The sequence below is a fragment of the Triturus cristatus genome, chromosome 7, assembly GCF_964204655.1.
Source record: "Triturus cristatus chromosome 7, aTriCri1.1, whole genome shotgun sequence".
Classification (NCBI taxonomy): Eukaryota; Metazoa; Chordata; class Amphibia; order Caudata; family Salamandridae; genus Triturus; species Triturus cristatus.
Window position 1 is genome coordinate 1,316,865,889 of NC_140590.1, and position 12,079 is coordinate 1,316,877,967.

Sequence of the window (12,079 nt, forward strand, 5' to 3'; positions counted from 1 at the left end):
TGAGGGGTCATCGGTCCAGTTTTTGCTCCCGAGAACTGCAAAACTACATTGGGCCAGAAAAAACATATGAGTCTCCAAAGCTCACCTGAAGACTCTAAGCAAAATGGTGAAATGAAGCTTGTCTTTAGCGCCAGAGTCACTTTTGGAGGCAGGATTTCAAAATAGCTGACAAAAGCTGCATTGGCAGCCCTGAAACCTGGAAACGTGCTTTCTGACGGAAGGAGCCAGAAAAACTTCAACAAACTCCCAAAACTCACCTTGAAGTCTCCAGGGCTGAAAAGTCAAATCAAGCTTCTGAGAGGTCATCAGTCCATTTTTGCTTTCGAGAACTGCAAAACTGCATTGGGCCAGAAAAACCACATGAGTCTCCAAAGCTCACCTGAAGACTCTAAGCAAAATGGTGAAATGAAGCTTGTCTTTGGCGCCAGAGTCACTTTTGGAGGCAGGATTTCAAAATAGCTGACAAAAGCTGCATTGGGCAGCCCTGAAACCTGGAAACGTGCTTTCTGACGGGAGGAGCCAGAAAAACTTCAACAAACTCCAAAACTCACCTTGAAGTCTCCAGGGCTGAAAAGTCAAATCAAGCTTCTGAGAGGTCATCAGTCCATTTTTGCTTTCGAGAACTGCAAAACTGCATTGGGCCAGAAAAACCATATGAGTCTCCAAAGCTCACCTGAAGACTCCAATCAAAATGGTGAAACGAAGCTTGTCTTTGGCGCCAGAGTCACAGTTGTGAGGCAGGACTTCAAAATCGCTGACAAAAGCAGCATTGGCAGTCCTGAAGCCTGAAAACTTGCTTTGTGACTGCAAGGAGCCAGAAAAACCACAACAAACTCCAAAACTCACTTTGAAGTCTCCATGGCTGAAAAGTCAAATCAAGCTTCTGAGAGGTCATCAGTCCATTTTTGCTCCCGAGAACTGCAAAACTGCAAAACTCACCTTGAAGCTTCTGAGGGGTCATCGGTCAATTTTTGCTCCAGAGAACTGCAAAACTGCAATGGGCCAGAAAAACCATATGAGTCTCCAAAGCTCACCTGAATACTCTAAGCAAAATGGTGAAACGAAGCTTGTCTTTGGCCAGAGTCACAGTTGTGTGGCAGGACTTCAAAATCACTGACAAAAGCTGCATTGGCAGTCCTGAAGCCTGAAAACTTGCTTTGTGGCTGCAAGGAGCCAGAAAAACCACAACAAACTCCAAAACTCACTTTGAAGTCCTCAGGGCTGAAAAGTCAAATCAAGCTTCTGAGAGGTCATCAGTCCATTTTTGCTCCCAAGAACTGCAAAACTGCATTGGGCCAGAAAAACCATATGAGTCTCCAAAGCTCACCTGAAGACTCCAATCAAAATGGTGAAACGAAGCTTGTCTTTGGCGCCAGAGTCACAGTTGAGGCAGGACTTCAAAATCGCTGACAAAAGCAGCATTGGCAGCCCTGAAACCTGGAAACTTGCTTTCTGACTGCAAGGAGCCAGAAAAACCACAACAAACTCCAAACTCACCGTGAAGTCTCCAGGGCTCAAAAGCCAAAGCAAGCTTCTGAGGTGTCAGGGGTCCATTCTTACACCTGACGCCTTCAAACTCCAGGGAGCCAGAAAATCCACATCAAACTCCAAACTCACCGTGAAGTCTCCAAAGCTCAAAAGTCAAAGCAAGCTTCTGAGGTGTCAGGGGTCCAGTCTTACACCTGACGCCTTCAAACTGCAGGGAGCCAGAAAATCCACATCAAACTCCAGACTCACCGTGAAGTCTCCAAAGCTCAAAAGTCAAATGAAGCTTCTGAGGGGTCATCGGTCCATTTTTGCTCCCGAGAACTGCAAAACTGCATGGGCCAGAAAAACCATATGAGTCTCCAAAGCTCACCTGAAGACTCCAATCAAAATGGTGAAACGAAGCTTGTCTTTGGCGCCAGAGTCACAGTTTGAGGCAGGACTTCAAAATCGCTGACAAAAGCAGCATTGGCAGTCCTGAAGCCTGAAAACTTGCTGTGTGACTGCAAGGAGGCAGAAAAACCACAACAAACTCCAAAACTCACTTTGAAGTCTCCAGGGCTGAAAAGTCAAATCAAGCTTCTGAGAGGTCATCAGTCCATTTTTGCTCCCGAGAACTGCAAAACTGCATTGGGCCAGAAAAACCATATGAGTCTCCAAAGCTCACCTGAAGACTCCAATCAAAATGGTGAAACGAAGCTTGTCTTTGGCGCCAGAGTCACAGTTGAGGCAGGACTTCAAAATCGCTGACAAAAGCAGCATTGGCAGCCCTGAAACCTGGAAACTTGCTTTCTGACTGCAAGGCGCCAGAAAAACCACAACAAACTCCAAACTCTCCGTGAAGTCTCCAGGGCTCAAAAGTCAAAGCAAGCTTCTGATGGGTCAGGGGTCCATTCTTACACCTGGGGCCTTCAAACTGCATGGAGCCAGGAAAACCACAACAAACTCCTAAACTCAACTTGAAGCCTCCTGGGCTCACAAGTCAAATCAAGCTTCTGAGGGGTTATCGGACCATTTTTCCTCCCGAGAACTGCAAAACTGCATTGGGCAAGAAAAACCATATGAGTCTCCAAAGCTCACCTGAAGACTCCAATCAAAATGGTGAAACGCAGCTTGTCTTTGGCGCCAGAGTCACAGTTGTGAGGCAGGACTTCAAAATCGCTGACAAAAGCAGCATTGGCAGCCCTGAAACCTGGAAACTTGCTTTCTGACTGCAAGGAGCCAGAAAAACCACAACAAACTCCAAACTCACCGTGAAGTCTCCAGGGCTCAAAAGCCAAAGCAAGCTTCTGAGGTGTCAGGGGTCCATTCTTACACCTGACGCCTTCAAACTGCAGGGAGCCAGAAAATCCACATCAAACTCCAAACTCACTGTGAAGTCTCCAAAGCTCAAAAGTCAAAGCAAGCTTCTGAGGTGTCAGGGGTCCATTCTTACACCTGAGGCCTTCAAACTGCATGGAGCCAGAAAAACCACAACAAACTCCTAAACTCAACTTGATGCCTCCTGGGCTCACAAGTCAAATCAAGCTTCTGAGGGGTCAGCGGTCCATTTTTGCTCCCGAGAACTGCAAAACTGCATTGGGCCAGAAAAACCACATGAGTCTCCAAAGCTCACCTGAAGACTCAGCAAAACGGTGAAACGAACCTTGTCTTTCGCGCCTGATTCACAGTTGTGAGGCAGGACTTCAAAATCGCTGACAAAAGCTGCATTGGCAGCCGTGAAGCCTGGAAACGTGCTTTTTGACGGAAGGAGCCAGAAAAACCACAACAAACTCCAAAACTCACTTTGAAGTCTCCAGGGCTCAAAAGTCAAATCAAGCTTCTGAGGGGTCATCGGTCCATTTTTGCTCCCGAGGCGTGCAAAACTGCATTGGGCCAGAAAAACCACAACAAACTCCAAAACTCTCCTTGAAGTCTCAGGGCTCAAAAGTCAGAGCAAGCTTCTGAGGGGTCAAGGGTCCATTCTTACAACTGAGGCCTTGAAACTGCATGGAGCCAGAAAAACCACAACAAACTCCTAAACTCAACTTGAAGCCTCCTGGGCTCACAAGTCAAATCAAGCTTCTGAGGGGTCATCGGTCCATTTTTGCTCCCGAGAACTGCAAAACTGCATTGGGCCAGAAAAACCATGAGACTCCAAGCAAAATGGTGAAACGAAGCTGGTCTTTGGCGCCAGAGTCACAGTTGTGAGGCAGGACTTCAAAATCGCTGACAAAAGCTGCATTGGTAGCCCTGAAGCCTGGAAACTTGCTTTCTGACTGCAAGGAGCCAGAAAAACCACAACAAACTCCAAACTCACCTTGAAGTCTCCAGGGCTGAAAAGCCAAATCAAGCTTCTGAGGTGTCAGGGATCCATTCTTACACCTGAGGCCTTCAAACTGCAGGGAGCCAGAAAATACACATCAAACTCTCAAAGTCAACTTGAAGCCTCCCGGGCTGAAAAGTCAAATCAAGCTTATGAGGGGTCATTGGTCCATTTTCGCTCCCGAGGCGTGCAAAACTGCATTGGGCCAGAAAAACCACAACAAACTCCAAAACTCTCCTTGAAGTCTCAGGGCTCAAAAGTCAGAGCAAGCTTCTGAAGGGTCAGGGGTCCATTCTTACACCTGACGCCTTCAAACTGCAGGGAGCCAGAAAATCCACATCAAACTCCAAAACTCACTTTGAAGTCTCCAGGGCTGAAAAGTCAAATCAAGCTTCTGAGGGGTCATCGGTCCAGTTTTTGCTCCCGAGAACTGCAAAACTGCATATGAGTCTCCAAAGCTCACCTGAAGACTCTAAGCAAAATGGTGAAATGAAGCTTGTCTTTAGCGCCAGAGTCACTTTTGGAGGCAGGATTTCAAAATAGCTGACAAAAGCTGCATTGGCAGCCCTGAAACCTGGAAACGTGCTTTCTGACGGAAGGAGCCAGAAAAACTTCAACAAACTCCCAAAACTCACCTTGAAGTCTCCAGGGCTGAAAAGTCAAATCAAGCTTCTGAGAGGTCATCAGTCCATTTTTGCTTTCGAGAACTGCAAAACTGCATTGGGCCAGAAAAACCACATGAGTCTCCAAAGCTCACCTGAAGACTCTAAGCAAAATGGTGAAATGAAGCTTGTCTTTGGCGCCAGAGTCACTTTTGGAGGCAGGATTTCAAAATAGCTGACAAAAGCTGCATTGGCAGCCCTGAAACCTGGAAACGTGCTTTCTGACGGAAGGAGCTAGAAAAACTTCAACAAACTCCAAAACTCACCTTGAACTCTCCAGGGCTGAAAAGTCAAATCAAGCTTCTGAGAGGTCATCAGTCCATTTTTGCTTTCGAGAACTGCAAAACTGCATTGGGCCAGAAAAACCATATGAGTCTCCAAAGCTCACCTGAAGACTCCAATCAAAATGGTGAAACGAAGCTTGTCTTTGGCGCCAGAGTCACAGTTGTGAGGCAGGACTTCAAAATCGCTGACAAAAGCAGCATTGGCAGCCCTGAAACCTGGAAACTTGCTTTCTGACTGCAAGGAGCCAGAAAAATCACAACAAACTCCAAACTCACCGTGAAGTCTCCAGGGCTCAAAAGCCAAAGCAAGCTTCTGAGGTGTCAGGGGTCCATTCTTACACCTGACGCCTTCAAACTGCAGGGAGCCAGAAAACCCTTATCAAACTCCAAACTCACTGTGAAGTCTCCAAAGCTCAAAAGTCAAAGCAAGCTTCTGAGGTGTCAGGGGTCCATTCTTACACCTGAGGCCTTCAAACTGCATGGAGCCAGAAAAACCACAACAAACTCCTAAACTCAACTTGATGCCTCCTGGGCTCACAAGTCAAATCAAGCTTCTGAGGGGCAGCGGTCCATTTTTGCTCCCGAGAACTGCAAAACTGCATTGGGCCAGAAAAACCACATGAGTCTCCAAGCTCACCTGAAGACTCAGAGCAAAACGGTGAAACGAAGCTTGTCTTTCGCGCCTGATTCACAGTTGTGAGGCAGGACTTCAAAATCGCTGACAAAAGCTGCATTGGCAGCCCTGAAGCCTGGAAACGTGCTTTCTGACGGAGGAGCCAGAACAACCACAACAAACTCCTCAACTCACTTTGAAGTCTCCAGGACTCAAAAGTCAAAGCAAGCTTCTGAGGGGTCAGGGGTCCATTCTTACACCTGGGGCCTTCAAACTGCATGGAGCCAGGAAAACCACAACAAACTCCTAAACTCAACTTGAAGCCTCCTGGGCTCACAAGTCAAATCAAGCTTCTGAGGGGTTATCGGACCATTTTTGCTCCCGAGAACTGCAAAACTGCATTGGGCCAGAAAAACCATATGAGTCTCCAAAGCTCACCTGAAGACTCCAATCAAAATGGTGAAACGAAGCTTGTCTTTGGCGCCAGAGTCACAGTTGTGAGGCAGGACTTCAAAATCGCTGACAAAAGCTGCATTGGCAGCCCTGAACCCTGGAAACTTGCTTTCACTGCAAGGCGCCAGAAAAACCACAACAAACTCCAAACTCTCCGTGAAGTCTCCAGGGCTCAAAAGTCAAAGCAAGCTTCTTAGGTGTCAGGGGTCCATTCTTACACCTGAGGCCTTCAAACTGCAGGGAGCCAGAAAATCCACATCAAACTCAACTTGAAGCCTCCTGGGCTCACAAGTCAAATCAAGCTTCTGAGGGGTCATCGGTCCATTTTTGCTCCCGAGGCGTGCAAAACTGCATTGGGCCAGAAAAACCACAACAAACTCCAAAACTCTCCTTGAAGTCTCAGCGCTCAAAAGTCAGAGCAAGCTTCTGAGGGGTCAAGGGTCCATTCTTACAACTGAGGCCTTCAAACTGCATGGAGCCAGAAAAACCACAACAAACTCCTAAACTCAACTTGAAGCCTCCTGGGCTCACAAGTCAAATCAAGCTTCTGAGGGGTCATCGGTCCATTTTTGCTCCCGAGAACTGCAAAACTGCATTGGGCCAGAAAAACCATGAGACTCCAAGCAAAATGGTGAAACGAAGCTGGTCTTTGGCGCCAGAGTCACAGTTGTGAGGCAGGACTTCAAAATCGTTGACAAAAGCTGCATTGGTAGCCCTGAAGCCTGGAAACCTGCTTTCTGACTGCAAGGAGCCAGAAAAACCACAACAAACTCCAAACTCACCGTGAAGTCTCCAGGGCTGAAAAGCCAAATCAAGCTTCTGAGGTGTCAGGGATCCATTCTTACACCTGAGGCCTTCAAACTGCAGGGAGCCATAAAATACACATCAAACTCTCAAAGTCAACTTGAAGCCTCCCGGGCTGAAAAGTCAAATCAAGCTTATGAGGGGTCATTGGTCGATTTTCGCTCCCGAGGCGTGCAAAACTGCATTGGGCCAGAAAAACCACAACACTCCAAAACTCTCCGTGAAGTCTCAGGGCTCAAAAGTCAGAGCAAGCTTCTGAAGGGTCAGTGGTCCATTCTTACACCTGACGCCTTCAAACTGCAGGGAGCCAGAAAATCCACATCAAACTCCAAAACTCACTTTGAAGTCTCCAGGGCTCAAAAGTCAAATCAAGCTTCTGAGGGGTCATCGGTCCAGTTTTTGCTCCCGAGAACTGCAAAACTGCATTGGGCCAGAAAATACATATGAGTCTCCAAAGCTCACCTGAAGACTCCAATCAAAATGGTGAAACGAAGCTTGTCTTTGGCGCCAGAGTCACAGTTGTGAGGCAGGACTTCAAAATCGCTGACAAAAGCAGCATTGGCAGCCCTGAAACCTGGAAACTTGCTTTCTGACTGCAAGGAGCCAGAAAAACCACAACAAACTCCAAACTCACCGTGAAGTCTCCAGGGCTCAAAAGCCAAAGCAAGCTTCTGAGGTGTCAGGGGTCCATTCTTACACCTGAGGCCTTCAAACTGCATGGAGCCAGAAAAACCACAACAAACTCCTAAACTCAACTTGATGCCTCCTGGGCTCACAAGTCAAATCAAGCTTCTGAGGGGTCAGCGGTCCATTTTTGCTCCCGAGAACTGCAAAACTGCATTGGGCCAGAAAAACCACATGAGTCTCCAAGCTCACCTGAAGACTCAGAGCAAAACGGTGAAACGAAGCTTGTCTTTCGCGCCTGATTCACAGTTGTGAGGCAGGACTTCAAAATCGCTAACAAAATCTGCATTGGCAGCCCTGAAGCCTGGAAACGTGCTTTCTGACGGAGGAGCCAGAACAACCACAACAAACTCCTCAACTCACTTTGAAGTCTCCAGGACTCAAAAGTCAAAGCAAGCTTCTGAGGGGTCAGGGGTCCATTCTTACACCTGGGGCCTTCAAACTGCATGGAGCCAGGAAAACCACAACAAACTCCTAAACTCAACTTGAAGCCTCCTGGGCTCACAAGTCAAATCAAGCTTCTGAGGGGTTATCGGACCATTTTTGCTCCCGAGAACTGCAAAACTGCATTGGGCAAGAAAAACCATATGAGTCTCCAAAGCTCACCTGAAGACTCCAATCAAAATGGTGAAACGAAGCTTGTCTTTGGCGCCAGAGTCACAGTTGTGAGGCAGGACTTCAAAATCGCTGACAAAAGCTGCATTGGCAGCCCTGAAGCCTGGAAACTTGCTTTCTGACTGCAAGCGCCAGAAAAACCACAACAAACTCCAAACTCTCCGTGAAGTCTCCAGGGCTCAAAAGTCAAAGCAAGCTTCTTAGGTGTCAGGGGTCCATTCTTACACCTGAGGCCTTCAAACTGCAGGGAGCCAGAAATCCACATCAAACTCAACTTGAAGCCTCCTGGGCTCACAAGTCAAATCAAGCTTCTGAGGGGTCATCGGTCCATTTTTGCTCCCGAGGCGTGCAAAACTGCATTGGGCCAGAAAAACCACAACAAACTCCAAAACTCTCCTTGAAGTCTCAGGGCTCAAAAGTCAGAGCAAGCTTCTGAGGGGTCAAGGGTCCATTCTTACAACTGAGGCCTTGAAACTGCATGGAGCCAGAAAAACCACAACAAACTCCTAAACTCAACTTGAAGCCTCCTGGGCTCACAAGTCAAATCAAGCTTCTGAGGGGTCATCGGTCCATTTTTGCTCCCGAGAACTGCAAAACTGCATTGGGCCAGAAAAACCATGAGACTCCAAGCAAAATGGTGAAACGAAGCTGGTCTTTGGCGCCAGAGTCACAGTTGTGAGGCAGGACTTCAAAATCGCTGACAAAAGCTGCATTGGTAGCCCTGAAGCCTGGAAACTTGCTTTCTGACTGCAAGGAGCCAGAAAAACCACAACAAACTCCCAAAACTCACCTTGAAGTCTCCAGGGCTGAAAAGTCAAATCAAGCTTCTGAGAGGTCATCAGTCCATTTTTGCTTTCGAGAACTGCAAAACTGCATTGGGCCAGAAAAACCACATGAGTCTCCAAAGCTCACCTGAAGACTCTAAGCAAAATGGTGAAATGAAGCTTGTCTTTGGCGCCAGAGTCACTTTTGGAGGCAGTATTTCAAAATAGCTGACAAAAGCTGCATTGGCAGCCCTGAAACCTGGAAACGTGCTTTCTGACGGGAGGAGCAAGAAAAACTTCAACAAACTCCAAAACTCACCTTGAAGTCTCCAGGGCTGAAAAGTCAAATCAAGCTTCTGAGAGGTCATCAGTCCATTTTTGCTTTCGAGAACTGCAAAACTGCATTGGGCCAGAAAAACCATATGAGTCTCCAAAGCTCACCTGAAGACTCCAATCAAAATGGTGAAACGAAGCTTGTCTTTGGCGCCAGAGTCACAGTTGTGAGGCAGGACTTCAAAATCGCTGACAAAAGCAGCATTGGCAGTCCTGAAGCCTGAAAACTTGCTTTGTGGCTGCAAGGAGCCAGAAAAACCACAACAAACTCCAAAACTCACTTTGAAGTCCTCAGGGCTGAAAAGTCAAATCAAGCTTCTGAGAGGTCATCAGTCCATTTTTGCTCCCGAGAACTGCAAAACTGCAAAACTCACCTTGAAGCTTCTGAGGGGTCATCGGTCCATTTTTGCTCCAGAGAACTCCAAAACTGCATTGGGCCAGAAAAACCATATGAGTCTCCAAAGCTCACCTGAAGACTCTAAGCAAAATGGTGAAACGAAGCTTGTCTTTTGCCAGAGTCACAGTTGTGAGGCAGGAGTTCAAAATCACTGACAAAAGCTGCATTGGCAGTCCTGAAGCCTGAAAACTTGCTTTGTGGCTGCAAGGAGCCAGAAAAACCACAACAAACTCCAAAACTCACTTTGAAGTCCTCAGGGCTGAAAAGTCAAATCAAGCTTCTGAGAGGTCATCAGTCCATTTTTGCTCCCGAGAACTGCAAAACTGCATTGGGCCAGAAAAACCATATGAGTCTCCAAAGCTCACCTGAAGACTCCAATCAAAATGGTGAAACGCAGCTTGTCTTTGGCGCCAGAGTCACAGTTGTGAGGCAGGACTTCAAAATCGCTGACAAAAGCAGCATTGGCAGCCCTGAAACCTGGAAACTTGCTTTCTGACTGCAAGGAGCCAGAAAAACCACAACAAACTCCAAACTCACCGTGAAGTCTCCAGGGCTCAAAAGCCAAAGCAAGCTTCTGAGGTGTCAGGGGTCCATTCTTACACCTGACGCCTTCAAACTGCAGGGAGCCAGAAAATCCTTATCAAACTCCAAACTCACTGTGAAGTCTCCAAAGCTCAAAAGTCAAAGCAAGCTTCTGAGGTGTCAGGGGTCCATTCTTACACCTGAGGCCTTCAAACTGCATGGAGCCAGAAAAACCACAACAAACTCCTAAACTCAACTTGATGCCTCCTGGGCTCACAAGTCAAATCAAGCTTCTGAGGGGTCAGCGGTCCATTTTTGCTCCCGAGAACTGCAAAACTGCATTGGGACAGAAAAACCACATGAGTCTCCAAGCTCACCTGAAGACTCAGAGCAAAACGGTGAAACGAAGCTTGTCTTTCGCGCCTGATTCACAGTTGTGAGGCAGGACTTCAAAATCGCTGACAAAAGCTGCATTGGCAGCCCTGAAGCCTGGAAACGTGCTTTCTGACGGAGGAGCCAGAACAACCACAACAAACTCCTCAACTCACTTTGAAGTCTCCAGGACTCAAAAGTCAAAGCAAGCTTCTGAGGGGTCAGGGGTCCATTCTTACACCTGGGGCCTTCAAACTGCATGGAGCCAGGAAAACCACAACAAACTCCTAAACTCAACTTGAAGCCTCCTGGGCTCACAAGTCAAATCAAGCTTCTGTGGGGTTATCGGACCATTTTTGCTCCCGAGAACTGCAAAACTGCATTGGGCAAGAAAAACCATATGAGTCTCCAAAGCTCACCTGAAGACTCCAATCAAAATGGTGAAACGAAGCTTGTCTTTGGCGCCAGAGTCACAGTTGTGAGGCAGGACTTCAAAATCGCTGACAAAAGCTGCATTGGCAGCCCTGAAGCCTGGAAACTTGCTTTCTGACTGCAAGGCGCCAGAAAAACCACAACAAACTCCAAACTCTCCGTGAAGTCTCCAGGGCTCAAAAGTCAAAGCAAGCTTCTTAGGTGTCAGGGGTCCATTCTTACACCTGAGGCCTCAAACTGCAGGGAGCCAGAAAATCCACATCAAACTCAACTTGAAGCCTCCTGGGCTCACAAGTCAAATCAAGCTTCTGAGGGGTCATCGGTCCATTTTTGCTCCCGAGGCGTGCAAAACTGCATTGGGCCAGAAAAACCACAACAAACTCCAAAACTCTCCTTGAAGTCTCAGGGCTCAAAAGTCAGAGCAAGCTTCTGAGGGGTCAAGGGTCCATTCTTACAACTGAGGCCTTCAAACTGCATGGAGCCAGAAAAACCACAACAAACTCCTAAACTCAACTTGAAGCCTCCTGGGCTCACAAGTCAAATCAAGCTTCTGAGGGGTCATCGGTCCATTTTTGCTCCCGAGAACTGCAAAACTGCATTGGGCCAGAAAAACCATGAGACTCCAAGCAAAATGGTGAAACGAAGCTGGTCTTTGGCGCCAGAGTCACAGTTGTGAGGCAGGACTTCAAAATCGCTGACAAAAGCTGCATTGGTAGCCCTGAAGCCTGGAAACTTGCTTTCTGACTGCAAGGAGCCAGAAAAACCACAACAAACTCCAAACTCACCGTGAAGTCTCCAGGGCTGAAAAGCCAAATCAAGCTTCTGAGGTGTCAGGGATCCATTCTTACACCTGAGGCCTTCAAACTGCAGGGAGCCAGAAAATACACATCAAACTCTCAAAGTCAACTTGAAGCCTCCCGGGCTGAAAAGTCAAATCAAGCTTATGAGGGGTCATTGGTCCATTTTCGCTCCCGAGGCGTGCAAAACTGCATTGGGCCAGAAAAACCACAACAAACTCCAAAACTCTCCTTGAAGTCTCAGGGCTCAAAAGTCAGAGCAAGCTTCTGAAGGGTCAGTGGTCCATTCTTACACCTGACGCCTTCAAACTGCAGGGAGCCAGAAAATCCACATCAAACTCCAAAACTCACTTTGAAGTCTCCAGGGCTGAAAAGTCAAATCAAGCTTCTGAGGGGTCATCGGTCCAGTTTTTGCTCCCGAGAACTGCAAAACTACATTGGGCCAGAAAAAACATATGAGTCTCCAAAGCTCACCTGAAGACTCTAAGCAAAATGGTGAAATGAAGCTTGTCTTTAGCGCCAGAGTCACTTTTGGAGGCAGGATTTCAAAATAGCTG